The sequence below is a fragment of the Procambarus clarkii genome, chromosome 7 (genome assembly GCF_040958095.1).
Source record: "Procambarus clarkii isolate CNS0578487 chromosome 7, FALCON_Pclarkii_2.0, whole genome shotgun sequence".
Classification (NCBI taxonomy): Eukaryota; Metazoa; Arthropoda; class Malacostraca; order Decapoda; family Cambaridae; genus Procambarus; species Procambarus clarkii.
Genome location: NC_091156.1, coordinates 17,065,753 through 17,085,627, shown reverse-complemented (window position 1 = coordinate 17,085,627; position 19,875 = coordinate 17,065,753). Strand labels below are relative to the sequence as shown.

Below are 19,875 nucleotides of genomic sequence, written 5' to 3'. Positions count from 1 at the left end.
GTGGTGTGTGTGTGTGTGGTAGTCAGCTCTGGTGGTGTGTGTGTGTGTGTGTGTGTGTGTGTGTGGTAGTCAGCTCTGGTGGTGTGTGTGTGTGTGTGTGTGTGTGTGTGGGGTAGTCAGCTCTGGTGGTGTGTGTGTGTGTGGTAGTCAGCTCTGGTGGTGTGTGTGTGTCGTAGTCAGCTCTGGTGTGTGTGTGTGTGTGTGTGTGTGTGTGTGTGTGTGTGTGGTAGTCAGCTCTGGTGTGTGTGTGTGTGTGTGTGTGGTAGTCAGCTCTGGTGGTGTGTGTGTGTGTGGTAGTCAGCTCTGGTGGTGTGTGTGTGTGTGGTAGTCAGCTCTGGTGGTGTGTGTGTGTGTGTGTGTGTGTGTGTGGTAGTCAGCTCTGGTGGTGTGTGTGTGTGTGTGTGTGTGGTAGTCAGCTCTGGTGGTGTGTGGGGTAGTCAGCTCTGGTGGTGTGTGTGGTGCTGTGGTAACTTGGGCTATCACTCATTAACGTGCATGGGAGCTATATCTTAACAATCCCCGTATTAAACCCAAATGTACTCAGTGGAAGCTTGATATCCATATAGTAACTATATCAAGTTACTATATGGATGTTAAGATGCGTATTTTGCATATATTGAACGTGTAGCTTCAACAGATGGGTTAACTGTTAGTTTCGTATATTCAAAGGCAAGTCACGTTTACGAATTTTTATTTGAGACATTAGGGGGGGTATGGTAGAGAGATTGGTCACTAGGGGTATACCTAACGTGCCTCTACCTCTGGACACTATTGGGTTTTGGGGTTCCCTGAAGACCAGAGGACAGTGGCAAAGGGTTAACGCTAACCTCTCGCTGATTTCTCGCATACTCTCTCTAAACCATTAATGAATGGAGATTTACCAATCATGGAAGGTTTAGTGAAACCTAGATTCTGCCAAACAGGATTTATCTCTAACCTTGGTGTAAATCCATGACCGGGAAGCTCTTGAGGCCTCAGGGTAGTAATAAATATGAAATTATTATATTATCTAATAAAGCAAAATAAAACACAAAAGGAAATTGCCACATGGTAGGATAAAAGGACATGGCAACAGTAGTGGAGGGAACCTAAACATCCATTTTAATGCGTCGTGTGCGCCTTCCTCCGAGGCTAAGTGTCCTCTCTCCCTCCCCCACCCCTTCTTCCAGCAAGAGGTGGTACTCCCTTCCATACAATAATGAAATGAATAACTTTCATTTCATAAGAAAAAATTAGAAAAATATAGAAATTCAGGAAAACTTAGCTCATTAGGCAAATCGGGCCTTGCATAGTAGGCCAAGAACTGCGTTCTGGCTACTAGATACAATATTTTATATATATATATATATATATATATATATATATATATATATATATATATATATATATATATATATATATAATATGTCGTACCTAGTAGCCAGAACTCACTTCTCAGCCTACTATGCGAGGCCCGATTTGCCTAATAAGCCAAGTTTTACTGAATTAATATATTTTCTCTAATTGTTTTCTTATGAAATGATAAAGCTACCCATTGCGTTATGTATGAGGTCAATTTTTTTTTTATTGGAGTTAAAATTAACGTAGATATATGACCGAACCTAACCAACCCTACCTAACCTATCTTTATAGGTTAGGTTAGGTTAGGTAGCCGAAAACGTTAGGTTAGGTTAGGTTAGGTTGTCGAAAAAACATTAATTCATGAAAACTAGGCTTATTAGGCAAATCGGGCCATGCATAGTAGGCTGAGAAGTGAGTTCTGGCTACTAGGTACGACATATATATATATATATGTCGTACCTAATAGCCAGAACGCACTTCTCAGCCTACTATTCAAGGCCCGATTTGCCTAATAAGCCAAGTTTTCCTGAATTAATATATTTTCTCTAATTTTTTTCTTATGAAATGATAAAGCTACCCATTTCATTATGTATGAGGTCAATTTTTTTTTATTGGAGTTAAAATTAACGTAGATATATGACCGAACCTAACCAACTCTACCTAACCTAACCTATCTTTATAGGTTAGGTTCGGTGTGGTAGCCGAAAAAGTTAGGTTAGGTTAGGTTAGTTAGGTTAGGTAGTCGAAAAACAATGAATTCATGAAAACTTGGCTTATTAGGCAAATCGGGCCTTGCATAGTAGGCCGAGAAGTGTGTTCTGGCTACTAAGTACGACATATATATATATATATATATATATATATATATATATATATATATATATATATATATATATATATATATTATATATATATATATATAATGTATGTATGTATGTATGTCGTACCTAGTAGCCAGAACGCACTTCTATGCCTACTATGCAAGGCCCGATTTGCCTAATAAGCCAAGTTTTCATGAATTAATTGTTTTTCGACTACCTAACCTACCTAACCTAACTTTTTCAGCTACCTAACCTAACCTAACCTATAAAGATAGGTTAGGTTAGGTAGGGTTGGTTAGGTTCGGTCATATATCTACGTCAATTTAAACTCCAATAAAAAAAAATGACCTCATATATAATGAAATGGGTAGCTTTATCATTTCATAAGAAAAAAATTAGAGAAAATATATTAATTCAGGAAAACTTGGCTTATTAGGCAAATCGGGCCTTGCATAGTAGGCATAGAAGTGCGTTCTGGCTACTAGGTACGACATATATATATATATATATATATATATATATATATATATATATATATATATATATATATATATATATATATATATATATATTAAATAACATAACTATCCGAGTGCCGGCGGTGGGGTGGTTCATATAGCCTCGGCTATCACCTCATTATGTCCGGTCGTGATGGTCAAGTGGATTAAGGCGTCTTGTACATACCAGATGCGTTGTTTCTGGGAGTATGGGTTCGAGTCACTTCTGGGGTGTGAGTTTTCAGTTGCATATGTCCTGGGGACCATTCAGGCTTGTTCGCATATTAAATAACATGCATGCAATTAATCTTTCAATCCGGCAATAATTTTATGCAGTAAAATTTATTTAACTTAGCCACTAATTACTGTGAATCCAACTTTCATAGTGATAGCAAAGCTTTTGAGGTGTATATAGCTTGAGGTGCCTAGTAAGACACTGCCCAACCGTTGCTGCCCTCCAGTGCATTACAGTAATCTAGTATCTCCCCTGTTGTTCTCTCTGCACCATGGAAGAGACACGGGAGACATCTCCTGTCACGCAGGGTGCAGTCGCACCTCCACAGATCTCCAGTATCAGCTCTTGATACTGGTAATGGCTCAAAAGGTCACCACTTACGGGCTATTCATGCCCGTGCCACCTTTTGGGTGGCTTAATCTTCATCAATCTGCATCAATGGGAGTATGGGAGCCGGTCGGCCGAGCGGACAGTACGCTGGACTTGTGGTCCTGGGTTCGATTCCGGGTGCCGGCGAGAAACAATGGGCAGAGTTTCTTTCACCCTATGCCCCTGTTACCTAGCAGTAAAATAGGTACCTGGGTGTTAGTCAGCTGTCACGAGCTGCTTCCTGGGGGTGGAGGCCTGGTCGAGGACCGACCGGGCCGCGGGGACACTAAAGCCCCGAAATCGTCTCAAGATAACCTCAGGATAACCATCAATCATGGAAGAGAAGGAAAGAACCAGAACAGCATGGGAAAGGAACAGAGAACTTCATCTCCTTTAAGAACCTGTATAAGGAATCATTGTGAACCTTGAATACCATATGTCAGACTAATCGTGAAGTATGCGGCTTTTGCCTCAAGTGTACATAGTCAGACCCAAGACGAAGTTGGACAAAGTTGAGAGGTATACCACTAGACTACTCCCCGAGCTGCGAGGTATGAGTACCCCGTTTCATATAGTCTAGGGTAGCTGCACTAATGCACATGTACCTAATGTGTTAATAAAAAAAAAATGAGCTACCAAGAATGGCTACTCGAATTAAACCTCACGTCACTAGAAGACACAAGAGTAAGGGGAGAAATGATTACCACCCACAAAATTTAATGATTAATTGACAGGGTAGATAAGGGAAGAGCTGTTTAGAACCACCAAATAGCATGGTGATTAATGTACTACCATGCTATTTAGCACGGGTGGTACATTAACAAGGGAACTCTGGTGAACATTTAGTACCCAAATGAGCCATAGAGACAGTAGGAAGAATTGTTCAGTGTCATAGTTAACAAATGTAATACATTAGGCAGTGATGTGGTGGAGGCCAAGTTCATAAACAGGTTTCAAAAGTGGATTTGATAGAGCCCAATAGGCTCAGGAACCTGTACACCTTGATTTATGGTTGAGCGGCGGGAGCAAAGAACCGAAGCTCAACTCCCGCAATGACAGCTAGGCTAGTACTACTAGGTGAGCAGCACGGAGGTTAACGCGAACCATAAAGGAGTACTAGAGACAAAAACCTAAGGACCAGCTGAAGCATTGCTATATAAGGATCAAAACAAGAGTAAATTATTGTGGCGGAGTGACGGGTACTCTCGCTGAGAGCAGCAACAATGTTTGTGGCAGACTAAACACTACACTACAAAAGGTCTTCAAAGTTAACCAGTAGGAGACAATAAACATGTTAAAGCAACGCTACAGGGTATAGTAGTGAGTGAAGGAGGGAGGTCCAATAGCACCTGTGGAGGGTATAAGTAAGGGAAGCACTAGAGGCAGACTGTCACCCCAGAGCCCGGCCTGGGGCCAGGCTCGACTAGTGATAACTTGGTACAACAGGCTCTTCCTTACAGCGGCCCGCAGGCCCACATATCCACTACAATCCGGCACTTATTACAAGAACCTGTCTAAATGCTTCTTGAAGATATCCAACTTTTGCCGGAAATATTCCGGCAATATTTCTAATGCATGCTGGGAGGGGGGGGGGGATATTGTTCAGCAGTAAAGCTCTATGTATCCTTGTAAAGTCGTGAAGCAATGAGGTTTGAAGAGCATAAACTGAACAGGAGAAAGGAAGCCTAGTTGTACACCATTTGCTTGACTGTCAAACATTTGACAGTGTTCCACGTGAGCTGGTATAAAAGACGGAGATATAACTGGAAATATGCTGTGCTGAGTAAGAGTACCTGATGGAGTGGAAACAAAGAGTCACACTTGGAGGTGTGGAGCTGGAGCTGTGCATGACCTACACAACAGTGTGGACTCGAACATCTTATGGTCTGTGCAAATGACAGAAAGCTAACGAGGACAGTTGACGATTATTACAAGAAAACCTTGACAAACGTCTTGTGAGCAGAGCAGTTAACTGACAGACTGTAAAGCGTTTAACTCCACCGTTCATAACAATGAAGATGGGAAAGGTGAGATGTATAAATTGGCACACCATAAGAGAGAGAAAACGAGAGAAGTACAAAAAGAGGAAGGAGAAAGAGACGTGTGTATAATGAGAGAGAAACATAACAAGGACAGCAGTATATGGGAGTGGTAAACAATACAAGGACAGCAGTATATGGGAGTGGTAAACAATACAAGGACAGTTACAAACCTAAATAAGGACTCTCAAAACAAGCACTACATCCTTGGTGAGGCAGACGCCAGCAAACACAGTATAACATTACATTTGCTACTGAGGAAGCCAAACATAGTTTAAAATACAGACTTTTGAGACGGAACTTCCTGAATTAAGAGTAAGCTTGGAGGGCAGCTTAAGGGCACGTAATCACGCAGCCCTTAACCTCGACAAGGTGGACATGGACAGCTGCTTTAATTTGAGAAACATGGGTCATACCTGGAGTGGGTTGTAGCTCCCCAGGTACGACCCCTGATTCCTTTGTTGCATGGACCGCCCTGCAGCTCCACATTTCCACTACAAACAACCCGGTTGGTCTGGCCCTATTTACACCGAACTGTCAACTTTTTGTTTTAAGATATGTATTTTGTTCTATGTTCTAGATATGTTCTAGCAATAGTTAATATCTGGAAACTGCTGGATAAGATAGCATACAAGACTACTCTAATCTTGAAGAGGTGCCATAGGCACAATCAGAGAGCACTGTCTGAGCATCAGAGGTCCACGGCTGTTCAACACTCACAGCAAGCATTAGAAATATTCCTGAAAAAAAGGTGAATGTATTCAAGAGCACTTAGTCAAGTTCTTGCAAGAAGTGCCGGATCAACCAGGCTGTAGTAAATATGTGGGCCTGCCAGGCCTGTATGTCTCCAGGCATGGCAGGATGTGCAGAATACCCCCGTTGAAAAGCAGAGTTGCAACAGGTACTCTTGAGAGAGAACTCTTTTTTTCAGAACTCTTTTTCAACATCAGAGGCCCAAGACTGTTAAACACGCTTCCGCTACACATAAGGAACATAACTGGCCGACCCCTCACAGTGTTCAAGAGAGAACTGGATAAACACCTCCAAAGGATACCTGATCAACCAGGCTGTGATTCGTACGTCAGGCTGCGAGCAGCCGCGTCCAACATCCTGGTTGACCAGTCCAGCAACCAGGAGGCCTGGTCGAGGACCGGGCAGCGGGGACGCTAAGCCCCGGAAGCACCTCAAGGTAACGTCAAGATAAGGTAACCTGCAGGCCGCTCCAAGCAACAGTCTGTTGGACCAAGTTATCACAAGTCAAGCCTGGCCTCAGGCCGGGCTGGAGAAGTAGACCACCACCACCCAGAACCCACTGCAGGTATGGTGGTAGGAGTGTAGGAAATGTAGCGTGGGGGAGTGGTGAGAGTGAGGCGAGGAAGCCACCTCCAGCCACCACCTACGACGCAGACCTGGCACGTCGGCCAGTGTAACACACAAGGTGTAACAAGGCTCGTTACTGGAGCATATTGTGAGCGAGTTAAGCACCTCATCCTCCACCCACATGCTCTATGTTGCCTTCTATACTCCTCTTTTCCGGCTCTGTTGCAGCTCCTGTTAACGGGCTGGGGCTGTGTGGTGCTCTTTTTGTGCTCTGTTGCAGCTATTGTTAACGGGCTGGGGCTGTGTGGTGCTCTATTGCAGCTGTTGTTAACGGGCTGGGGCTGTGTGGTGCACTGTTGCAGCTGTTGTTAACGGGCTGGGGCTGTGTGGTGCTCTGTTGCAGCTGTTGTTAACGGGCTGGGGCTGTGTGGTGCTCTGTTGCAGCTGTTGTTAACGGGCTGGGGCTGTGTGGTGCTCTGTTGCAGCTGTTGTTAACGGGCTGGGGCTGTGTGGTGCTCTGTTGCAGCTGTTGTTAACGGGCTGGGGCTGTGTGGTGCTCTGTTGCAGCTGTTGTTAACGGGCTGGGGATGTGTGGTGCTCTTTTTGTGCTCTGTTGCAGCTGTTGTTAACGGGCTGGGGCTGTGTGGTGCTCTTTCCGGCTCTGTTGCAGCTGCTGTTAACGGACTGGGGCTGTGTGGTGCTCTTTTCCGGCTCTGTTGCAGCTGTTGTTAACGGGCTGGGGCTGTGTGGTGCTCTTTTCCGGCTCTGTTGCAGCTGCTGTTAACGGACTGGGGCTGTGTGGTGCTCTTTTCCGGCTCTGTTGCAGCTGCTGTTAACGGGCTGGGGCTGTGTGGTGCTCTTTTCCGGCTCTGTTGCAGCTGCTGTTAACGGGCTGGGGCTGTGTGGTGCTCTTTTCCGGCTCTGTTGCAGCTGCTGTTAACGGGCTGGGGCTGTGTGGTGCTCTTTTCCGGCTCTGTTGCAGCTGCTGTTAACGGGCTGGGGCTGTGTGGTGCTCTTTTCCGGCTCTGTTGCAGCTGCTGTTAACGATCTCGGTTGTAGGTGTTCATAACGGGCCGGTTTGTATGGTGCTATTAACGAATTGTTACGTTAATTGTTTGTCTATTTAATGGGAATTAATGTTGTTTAAGTTAGCCAGGCGTTATGAAGCAGGATTTGAGGTGAAATTGTCACTGATTAGACAACCGAAGTTGTATGGAGGTCTTCTGACGCCTGCATGAGCGCTGGAACTATACACGCTCTGTATGTAGATGTAAACAGACCCGTCAAAACCTCAACGGATAAATTTGGCGAGCGAAGAAATGTAACGGGTAGAAGAATAGGTGGTTAAAGCAAGCCATGCAAAGTTTACCAAGTGGGTATGATGGCATGTTACTGGTGGGTATTGGTCCAGCCTGGACGGTGGTGTGCATGTGTTCCAATGTTTGGAGTAGACTGTGCAGGGCCACTCTTGTGCCTGTACATTCCTAGTGTGGTCTTGAGGGCTGCTGCTGCTGCTGTCTTTCAATCTTCAGGTAACGTGGGTATCATCACCAGGCTCTTGCAGAGATGCCTCTCACCCATTGTATGATTGTTACGACGAGGGACGGCAGCTTGAGTTGAATTACCATTTGGGGGCCAACTGTGATGTCGTCCACCCCGTGTTAAACCTCCGTCCCCCTCCCCGCCCTGGCCACCCAGAGGCTAGTGTCACGCCACATGGTCTACACTACACTCAGTCAGTCAGTCGCCACTTGCATTCCTTCACCCATTCACCTCCGCCCACCAAGGCCTCTCGTGTAACACGTCTTAATGTAAGCACCTCTCGTGTACCACTTCTTGATGTAAGCACCTCTCGTGTACCACTTCTTGACGCAAGCACCTCTCGTGTACCACTTCTTAGTGCAAGCATCTCTCGTGTACTACTTCTTAGTGTAAGTACCTCTCGTGTACCACTTCTTAGTGTAAGCACCTCTCGTGTACCACTTCTTAGTGCAAGCATCTCTCGTGTACCACTTCTTAGTGTAAGCACCTCTCGTGTACCACTTCTTAGTGTAAGCACCTCTCGTGTACCACTTCTTAGTGTAAGCACCTCTCGTGTACCACTTCTTAGTGTAAGCACCTCTCGTGTACCACTTCTTAGTGTAAGCACCTCTCGTGTACCACTTCTTAGTGTAAGCACCTCTCGTGTACCACTTCTTAGTGTAAGCACCTCTCGTGTACCACTTCTTAGTGTAAGCACCTCTCGTGTACCACTTCTTAGTGTAAGCACCTCTCGTGTACCACTTCTTAGTGTAAGCACCTCTTGCGTACCGCCTCTTGATGCAAGCACCTCTCGCGTACCACTTCTTAGTGCAAGCACCTCTCGTGTACCACTTCTTAGTGCAAGCACCTCTCGTGCACCACTTCTTAGTGTAAGCACCTCTCGTGTACCACTTCTTAGTGCAAGCACCTCTTGCGTACCACTTCTTAGTGCAAGCACCTCTCGTGTACCACTTCTTAGTGCAAGCACCTCTCGTGCACCACTTCTTAGTGTAAGCACCTCTCGTGTACCACTTCTTAGTGCAAGCACCTCTCGCGTACCACTTCTTAGTGCAAGCACCTCTTGCGTACCACTTCTTAGTGTAAGCACCTCTTGCGTACCACTTCTTAGTGTAAGCACCTCTTGTGTACTGCCTCTTGATGCAAGCACCTCTTGCGTACCGCCTCTTGATGCAAGCACCTCTTGTGTACCGCCTCTTGATGCAAGCACCTCTTGTGTACCGCCTCTTGATGCAAGCACCTCTCGCGTACCACTTCTTAGTGCAAGCACCTCTCGCGTACCACTTCTTAGTGCAAGCACCTCTCGTGTACCACTTCTTAGTGCAAGCACCTCTCGTGTACCACTTCTTAGTGCAAGCACCTCTCGTGTACCACTTCTTAGTGCAAGCACCTCTCGCGTACCACTTCTTAGTGCAAGCACCTCTCGTGTACCACTTCTTAGTGCAAGCACCTCTCGCGTACCACTTCTTGACGCAAGCACATCTCACGTACCACTTCTTGACGCAAGCACATCTCACGTACCACTTCTTGACGCAAGCACCTCTCGCGTACCACTTCTTGACGCAAGCACCTCTCGCGTACCACTTCTTGATGCAAGCACCTCTCGCGTACCACTTCTTGACGCAAGCACCTCTCGCGTACCACTTCTTGACGCAAGCACCTCTCGCGTACCACTTCTTGACGCAAGCACCTCTCGCGTACCACTTCTTGACGCAAGCACCTCTCGCGTACCACTTCTTGACGCAAGCACCTCTCGCGTATCACTTCTTGACGCAAGCACCTCTCGTGTACCACTTGACGCAAGCACCTCTCGTGTATCACTTCTTGACGCAAGCACCTCTCGTGTGCCACCACTTGACGCAAGCACCTCTCGTGTACCACCACTTGACGCAAGCACCTCTCACGTACCACTTCTTGACGCAAGCACCTCTCGCGTACCACTTCTTGACGCAAGCACCTCTCGCGTACCACTTCTTGACGCAAGCACCTCTCGCGTACCACTTCTTGACGCAAGCACCTCTCGTGTACCACTTCTTGACGCAAGCACATCTCACGTACCGCCTCATAAGTTCCAGCTCATGCGCTACGGAAAAAATATAAATATAAAAACGAAACCACGTACAAAACTCGGTCAAATCATAACATCATAACATAGAACGTACAAGCAATGTAAATGATTTGGGTGTACTCCTGTCGGAAGACCTTACCTTCACAGAACACAATAAAGTAGCTATCGTAACTGCAAGAAAAATGACGGGTTGGATAGCGAGAACCTTTCAAACTGGAGATGCTATACCAGTGATACTCTTTCAAGATGCTAGTGCTCTTTAAGAGTGGAATACTGTTGCACAATGACAGCCCCTTTCAAAGCTGGAGAAACTGCTGACCTGGAGATCCTTTACTGCTCAATAAAATATCAAATTTAGTGGGACCAACTCAAAGCCTAAATCTGTATTCTTTAGAGTGCAGGCGGGAGAGAGAGATCACAATTTTCACATAGAAGATGTGGTGCTGGTCCCAAATCTGCACACACACACACATTCCAGGAGTGTGTGCTGGTCCCAAATCTGCACGCACATACACACTCCAGGAGTGTGCAGGTCCCAAATCTGCACGCACGCGCACACACACACACACACACGTCTGGTGCAGAGTGCATGGGCAGGCTGTCTATGGCTACCTCAGTCCAGTGGGGTTAGGGTGACATCTGATATGTGGTTCCATGTTGGTGTCACATTCATGAAGAATCCATTTGGATCATTGATCTTCAGTGTGATCAAGGGTTCAGACCCGTCCGTCCCACACCCGTCCCTCCCGTCCGTCCCACACCCGTCCCTCCCGTCCGTCCCACACCCGTCCCTCCCGTCCGTCCCACACCCGTCCCTCCCGTCCGTCCCACACCCGTCCCTCCCGTCCGTCCAACACCCGTCCCTCCCGTCCGTCCCACACCCGTCCCTCCCGTCCGTCCCACACCCGTCCCTCCCGTCCGTCCCACACCCGTCCCTCCCGTCCGTCCAACACCCGTCCCTCCCGTCCGTCCAACACCCGTCCCTCCCGTCCGTCCCACACCCGTCCCTCCCGTCCGTCCCACACCCGTCCGTCTAGCAGCAGCAGCAGCAGGTGGCAACACGTCCCAGCAGCCCCACTGGGCACCAGAGCACATGCAGGCGATGCCTCGGTACTTGGCGCAAAGGTGAAAGCGGTCATTGACTTTGAGGAAGTCGTATGCCAAATTAGTAGTCATTGTGTTATTTTGCCTCTGCTATACAGAGCGTGTTTACATGTTTGGCTCACGTGTTGGTGTGATTTACAGTGTTGGCAGTGTTTGTTGTGTGTGTTGAAGGACCCGTAATTAGTCTCCTTGTTTGTTGCCGTCTTGCACTAGGCTCGTAACACTAGATTACATGTTAACTGGAGGCTGTGTTACGCCAGTTACGAGCAGGCGCGTCCAACAGCCTCATTGACCAGACGACCGCCCAGGGAGGCTTGGTCGGAGAGCGGGCCGCGGACCGTTGATCCCCGGAAGGTAAACAAGGTAGAGACAAGGTAAGTAAGTAGTGTGTGAGGGGAGGGGGTTGGCCTGGCGTGGGCCATGTATTGATGGTATGCGGGATGTGGGTGGGTGGTGATATTGGTGGGAGGCGGCGGTGTGGAGCCAGGGTACTGTGTGTCATCTGCCTGCCATTGTCACCACCCCACTTGCCACTCTCTGGCTCAGTTTCCCTAACTTACCTACACACCCAACCTTCCTCTACCTTCGCACGCACTTCCATGCCTTCCTACCTCTCCGTTCACCTAGTTGCCCGCCTACACAAAATTATGCCCTGTTGGAGACAAAATTGACAAGAGTGAGAGTGAGAAATTGATGGAGGAGGAGCAGGCAGGTTGGGTGTAGACGACGACTCTGCCAGTGGTGAGCACTCCCATGTGTAAACTGTGCCACCAAGAACTGGGTCACTTTCAAACATGTTAATGATTGTCCACTCCTCAGACTTGTATACTTGTCCGACCTTACAATCGCTCTATCGTCTAGTTCTCTTGAGGATAGCACAAAAATCCTTCCATCAAATTCTGTCCAATATAGTGCAGGTAACCTTTCATGTGGCCTGGGGTAGCCACACGCGTGAGCGAGTAAGCCTCTACTCACCTAGTTGTGCTGGCTGGGGTTGAGCTCTGGCTCTTTGGTCCCGCCTCTCAACTGTCAATTAACTGGTGTACAGATTCCTGAGCCTACTGGGCTCTATCATATCTCCACTTGAAAGTGTGTATGGCGTCAGCCTCCACCACATCACTTGCTAGCGCATATCATCTGTTAAGTACTGACACTGAAAAAGGTGTTTGTGTGTTAACCAAATGATGTATGTTTGAAGTGTTGCTTGGCGCAGGAGTTGATAGTGGTGATGGCGGGGTAGGTGAGAGGTAGAGGGCATGACGAGGGCACGTGAGGCCAGTGTGTCTGGTGTGGTGGTGGTGTGCTGGCTGGAGAGTAGGCACGTCACAGCACCTGTGGCGGGGAACATGTTGGGCCTGGTGGTGGTGGTGGTGGTGGGGGTCCTGCACCATCTTCCCATCCCCAGGCCCCTGCATGCTCTACCGCTACCCTCGCCACACCCACAACCACACCCACAACCACACCAACACCAACATATCCTTATCACCCGCATCTGACCTTAAAGTTGTGGATAATGGATGTGATCTCCATAATTTCTTTAAGTGCATTACACGTGTTACCTGCCCTGCTTGATGGGGTTCTGGGAGTAGTTCTACTCCTCAACTTGAGAGTTGGAGCTCTCACAAGTCAAGGAGTTGACTTGTGAGAGTTTGGTCCACCAGGCTGTTGCTTGGAGCGGCCCGCAGGCCCACATACCCACCACAGTCTGGTTGGTCCGGCACTCTTTGGAGAAAATGATCTAGTTTCCTCTTGAAGACGTCCACGGTTGTTCCGGCAATATTTCTTATGCTTGCTGGGAGGACGTTGAACAACCGCGGACCTCTGATGTTTATACAGTGCTCTCTGATTGTGCCTATGGCACTTCTGCTCTTCACTGGTTCTATTCTGCATTTTCTTCCATATCGTTCACTCCAGTACGTTGTTATTTTACTGTGTAGATTAGGGACCTGACCCTCCAGTATTTTCCATGTGTATATTATTTGGTATCTCTCTCGTCTCCTTTCTAGTGAGTACATTTGGAGAGCTTTGAGACGATCCCAATAATTTAGGTGCTTTATCGCGTCTATGCGTGCCGTATATGTTCCCTGTATTCCCTCTATTTCAGCAATCTCTCCTGCTCTGAAGGGGGAAGTGAGTACTGAGCAGTACTCGAGACGGGACAACACAAGTGACTTGAAGAGTACAACCATTGTGATGGGATCCCTGGATTTTAAAGTTCTCGTAATCGATCCGATCATTTTTCTGGCTGACGCAATATTTGCTTGGTTATGCTCCCTAAACGTTAGGTCGTCAGACATTATTATTCCCAAATCCTTGACATGTTGCTTTCCTACTATTGACAAATTTGATTGTTTTGTACTCTGTATTATGTTTAAGGTCCTCATTTTTACCGTACCTGAGTACCTGGAATTTATCACTGTTAAACATCATGTTATTTTCTGCTGCCCAGTCGAAAACTTTATTAATATCTGCTTGTAGTTTTTCACTTGTCTTCAGCAGAGGTAATTTTCATGATGATTTTAATGTTATCCGCAAAGGATGACACGAAGCCGTGACTTGTATTTTTGTCTATATCTGATATGAGAATAAGTAAAAGCAGCGGTGCAAGGACTGTACCTTGAGGTACAGAGCTTTTAAATGCGCTTGGACTAGATTTTATATGGTTGACTGTTACTCTGTGTTCTGTTTGACAAAATTTAATATCCACCTTCATACTTTACCTGTTATTCCAATTTACTTAATTTTGTGTGCTATCACTCAATGTGTTCATTTATCAAATGCCTTTGCGAGGTTCGTGAATACCACATCTGCATTTTGTTTCTTCTAATACCTCGGTGATTTTGAGGTAATGGTCAACTAGCTGTGAAAGGCATGATCAAAGTGCTCTAAATCCATGTTGGCCTGGGTTGTGGAGGTCATTGGTCTCCATGGAACTAGTGACCTGACTCCTGATCACTCTCTCAAATACTTAAATTATGTGGGACGTTAGTGCAACTGGTCTATAATTCTTTGCCAATGCTTTGACCAATCCCCGACACACTAAAAACAGCGGAGATCGCGCCACTTCACAAAGGAGGTAGTAAAGCAGATGTAAAAAATTTAGAGCAATAGCTCTAACTTCACACACAAAAATCTTTGAAAGAGTGCTAAGAAGTAAGATTATAAATCACACAGCATCATAACATCTCCATAACCCTGGACAAGACGGGTTCAGAACAGGACGCTCCTGCCTCTCACAGTTGCTGGATCACTATGACATGGCCGCAGGTGCCATGGAAGACAAGCAAACACAGATGTAACACACACAGACTTTACAAAAGGTTTAGACAAAGGTGACCATGGTGTGTTACAGTGTGACAAAGGTGACCATGGTGTTACTCCACACAAAATGTGTGCAAAAGTAATTACTGGCAAAGTAGGGAGATGGATCTTCAACTTGCTAACCAACAGAACGCAGAGTGTAATAGTCAACACTGTAAAATCCCGATCATCTATTGTGAAAAGTTCAGTCCCCCTCCCCCCCCCCCCCCCACACAGGGTACCGTACTTGCTCCGGTACTTTTTCTCACCCTAATATCAGCCATAGACAAGAATACAGACTACAACACTGTATCATCATTTGCAGGTGACACTAAGATTTTTATGAGTAGACAGTATAGAGGACACAGCAAGCCTCCATTCAGATGTAAATCAGGTCTTTCATTGGGCTACAGAAAATAATATGGTATTTAGTGAAGGTAAGTTCCAGCTCATGCGCTACGGAAAAAAAATGAAAATATAAAAGCAGAAACCACGTATAAAACTCAGTCAAATCATAACATAGAACGAAAAGGCAATGTAAAGGATTTGGGTGTACGAAGACCTTAAAAGTAGCCGTCACAACTGCAAGAAAAATGACAAGTTGGATAACAAGATGATGATACTTTTCAAGACGCTAGTGCTCTCTAGAGTGGAGTACTGCTGCACAATGACAGCCCCTTTCAAAGCTGGAGAAATTGCTGACCTGGAGAGCGTGCAGAGATAGATCCTTTACTACTAGAATCCACTCAGTAAAACATCTAAACTATTGGAACCGACTAAAGAGCCTAAATCTGTATTCTCTTGAGTGCAGGCGGGAGAGAGACTAATATTTTCCACGTAAATTATTATGAGGGGCTGGTCCCAAATCTGCACACAGAAATAACACCATGAGACCAGAAGGCATGGCAGGATGTGCAGAATACCCCCGTTGAAGAGCAGAGGTGCAACAGGTACTCTGAGAGAGAACTATCAACATCAGAGGCCCGAGACTGTTCAACACGCTTCCACTACACATAAGGTACATAACCGGCAGACTCCTCAGTGTTCAAGAGAGAAGTTGATAAACACCTCCAAAGGATACCTGATCAACCAGGCTGTGACTCATAAGTCATACTGCGAGCAGCCGCGACCAACAGCCTGATTGACGACCAACCAGGAGGCTTGGTTGGAGACCAGGCCACGTGGACGCTGACCACTGCTGGAGACCAGTGGTGGGCGGTGGACCAGGGGGGGTGGGGGTGGACCCGTGGTGGGGGTAGACCAGTGGTGGGGTGGACCAGGGGGATGGGAGTGGACCAAGGAGGTGGGGGTGGACCAAGGGGGGTGGGGGTGGACCAGTGGTGGGAGGGGGGGTATAGGGGGGTGGGGGTGGACCAGGGGGGTAGAGGGGGGTGACAATGACTGGCGGGCGAGGGTTGAGCTCTCACTATGACGTGGGCACTTACCATGCAGGTCCTGGCCGCCCACACTGCCCACCAACACGTTGTTACTTCTACTTGCTGGCGTGTCTGCTGCTGTGTGTGTGGTCACCTAGTTGTGCTGGCCGCGGTTGTCCTCTCCTCTTTAGCCCCGCCTCTCAACTCTCAATCTACTCTTTCTATTACTATCTTACCTTGAGGTTATCTTGAGATGATTTCGGGGCTTTAGTTTCCCCGCGGCCCGGTCCTCGACCAGGCCTCCACCCCCAGGAAGCAGCCCGTGACAGCTGACTAACACCCAGGTACCTATTTTTCTGCTTGGTAACAGGGGCATAGGGTGCAAGAAACTCTGCCCATTGTTTCTCGCCGGCGCCTGGGATCGAACCCAGGACCACAAGTCCAGGGTGCTGTCCGCTCGGCCGACCGGCTCCTCCCTCTAGACAATAACCGGTACGTGGTTAGGTTAGTCAGTAAATTGTAGATTCATCTGCCTATTTTTCCGGTAATTCTTTTTGCACGCATTTTGTGTGCAATAACACCATGGTCACATTTGTTAAAGGCTTTTGGGAAATCTGTGTAAATTACATCAGCGTTTTGTTTGTCTTCCATGGCATCTAATGCCATATCATAGTGGTCCAGCAACTGTGACAGGCAAGAGCGCCCTGTTCTGAAACCATGTTGTCCGGGGTTATGGAGATGCTGTGATTCCATGTGTTTTGTGATCTTACTTCTTAGCGCACTTTTAACAAATATTTTTATGATGTGCGATGTTAGTGTTATCGGTGTATAATTTTTTGCCTTTGTCTCATTTCCTTCATTATGGAGTGTTGCTATCTCTGCTGTTTTTAGTATCGCCAGTATCTCACTTCCTCGGGAAGCCGGTCGCCGAGCGGACAGCACACTGCACTTGTGGTCCTGTGGTCCCAGGTTCGATCCCGGGCGCCAGCGAGAAACAATGGGCAGAGTTTCTTTCACCCTATGTCCCTCTTACCTAGCAGTAAAATAGGTACCTGGGTGTTAGTCAGCTGTCACGGGCTGCTTCCTGGGGGTGGAGGCCTGGTCAAAAACCGGGCCGCGGGGACACAAAAATAAAAGGCCCGAAGTCATCTCAAGATAACCCCCCTTCAGAGCAGGAGAGATTGCTGAAATAGAGGGAATACAGAGAACAAATACGGCACGTATAGACGTGATAAAGCACCTAAATTTTTGGGATCACCTCAAAGCTCTCCAAATGTACTCACTAGAAAGGAGACGAGAGAGATACCAAATAATATACACCTGGAAGATACTGGAGGGCCAGGTCCCAAATCTACACAGTAAAATAACAACGTACTGGAGTGAACGATATGGAAGAAAATGCAGAATAGAACCAGTGAAGAGCAGAGGTGCCATAGGCACAATCGGAGAACACTGTATAAACATCAGAGGTCCACGGTTGTTCAACGTCCTCCCAGCGAGCATAAGAAATATTGCCGGAACAACCGTGGACATCTTCAAGAGGAAACTAGACTGTTTTCAGGTACTTTCTAAAATACTAACTTGTTTGTAACTGACGTTGGCAGCTGTGTCCAACAGCCTGATTGACCAGACCACCACCCAGGAGGCATGGTCAGAGACCGGACCGCGAAGACGTTGGTCCTGGGAATGATGGAGAGGTAACAGGAAGGCAAGGTTATGGCAGCCATATTCCTCTCTGGGATATAGTTACATATACTCCCAAAACTTTCCTATCCATTCCCTGAAGGTTGGTTGACCTTAAGGTGTAGCTTCGTTATGGCATCATCTTCCTTTCCCAGCTTCATTACCTCACATTTCTTGGGTTTAAAGTCTGAAGAGTTATTTATCAGCCGTCCTCCTCGGTGTGTGCATTCACTAGCCTCGTACAGTGTCGTGTGTGTCATGCAGGTTGCGAAGATGTGTTCGTGAACATTTCCACTACCCTTCTTGAAATTATCTTGATGATTTCGGGGCTTTAGTGTCCCCTCGGCCCGGTCCTCGACCAGGCCTCTACCCCCCAGGAAGCAGCCCATGACAGCTGACTAACACCCAGGTACCTGTTTTACTGCTAGGTAACAGGAGCATAGGGTGAAAGAAACTCTGCCCATTGTTTCTCGCTGGCGCCCGTGATCGAACCCGGGACCACAGGATCACAAGTTCAGCATGCTGTCCGCTCGGCCGACCGGCTCCCTATCACCCTGATGTATATCAAAGAGAAAGTGTGTTGAGGACTGAGGAGACTGGATCGGGGTAGTGCCAACAGCGCACCTCCCCTCCATTGATGAAGGTTCAACCACCCACGAGGCGGCACGGGCATGAATACCCCGTAAGATCTTACCTCATACTGTTGTACAAGTTATACCATGTGGTGGTGCAGGGGTAAGATGCGCGGCCACCAGTACCCTGATGGCGGCTTCCAGTCACCTCACTGCTCAGATGATTATGTGAGTTGTATTTACTGGGACACACAATGGAACTGGCTTAGTACTTGCTGCTCAAACCTTGTATTCACAGGTTTGCACGCGGTAAGGTAAGATAATTATAGGTGAAAGTCCTTAGTCAGAATGAATTACATAACAACTAGAAGGAATATGAGGACAAGGGGGCTGGGGGGTGAATGAGCAGTGCCCAGGTGCTTGAGACCTCTGGGATCGAACGGAGGCCCTGCAAGAGGCAAGGCTCTACCGTCCAGCCCAGGTGGCTAGGGTTACCAAGGCCGTGAATGTTGACGTTTGTTACATATATTAAGGTGGTGGTACTAGAGGGTGTGTGGAAGAGAGGAGTGGTGTCCCGGGTCGTGCCGGGGCAGCCTTGGCCAGGAACACACACTAAATGAATAAACGATAAAGATTAAGCCAGCCAAAAGGTGGCACGGGCATGAATAGCCCGTAATCACCCTAAATGTTGTACACGGCTCATGTCTCTCCATTGGACTTGGGGAGGACGGTCGGGGGAACCGGTGCACACGGCGGGAATCCCCATGAGTGTGGCGCCCCCTGGCTGCCAGGTGGTGCCGGGTGGTGAGGGGGGGGGGGTGGAGCAGGTGGTGCCGGGAGGTGGTGGGGGGGGGTGGAGCAGGTGGTGCCGGGTGGTGAGGGGGGGGGTGGAGCAGCAGTGTGGCAAGGATGTAGTGGGAGGTGGATTCTAGATACTGGAGTGAACGATATGGAAGATAATACAGAATAGAACCAGTGAAGAGCAGGGGTGCCATAGGCACAATCAGAGAACACTGTATAAACATCAGAGGTCCACAGTTGTTCAACGTCCCCCCAGCGAGCATAAGAAATATTGCCGGAACAACCGTGGACATCTTCAAGAGAAAACTAGATTTCTTTCTTCAAGAAGTGCCGGACCAACCGGGCTGTGGTGGGTATGTGGGCCTGCGGGCCGCTGCCAGCAACAGCCTGGTGGACCAAACTCTCACAAGCCTGGCCTCGGGCCGGGCTTGGGGAGTAGAACAACTCCCACAACCCCACCAAGCAGATAATGGGTGCAGATGGTAGCCAACAGTGTAATCGCCTAGTTGTGCTTGCGGGGATGAGCTTCGCCTCTTGGTCCCGCCTCTCAAATGTCTATCAACCGATGTGTGCACAGATTCCTGAGCCTACTGGGCTCTTTCATATCTAATTTGAAACTGTGTATGGAATCTGCTACCACCACATCACTAAAAAATGCATTCCATTTTACCATGAAAGAATTATTTCAAATGTCTGCGAATCATTTGGGTAGCCAGTTTTCACCTGTACCCCCTTATTAGTGTTCCACCAACTCTAAATAGTTTGTCTTTGTCCACCCTGTCAGTTCCTCTGAGAATTTTGTAGGTGGTG

General features: G+C 47.6%; 1 protein-coding gene across 3 annotated transcripts in view; it reads left to right on the top strand.

The window, feature by feature from the left end:
* Positions 1-19,875, top strand: part of LOC123761523 (uncharacterized) — a 407,292-nt gene that overhangs the window by 57,165 nt on the left and 330,252 nt on the right. The gene's annotated exons all lie outside the window — the stretch shown is intronic.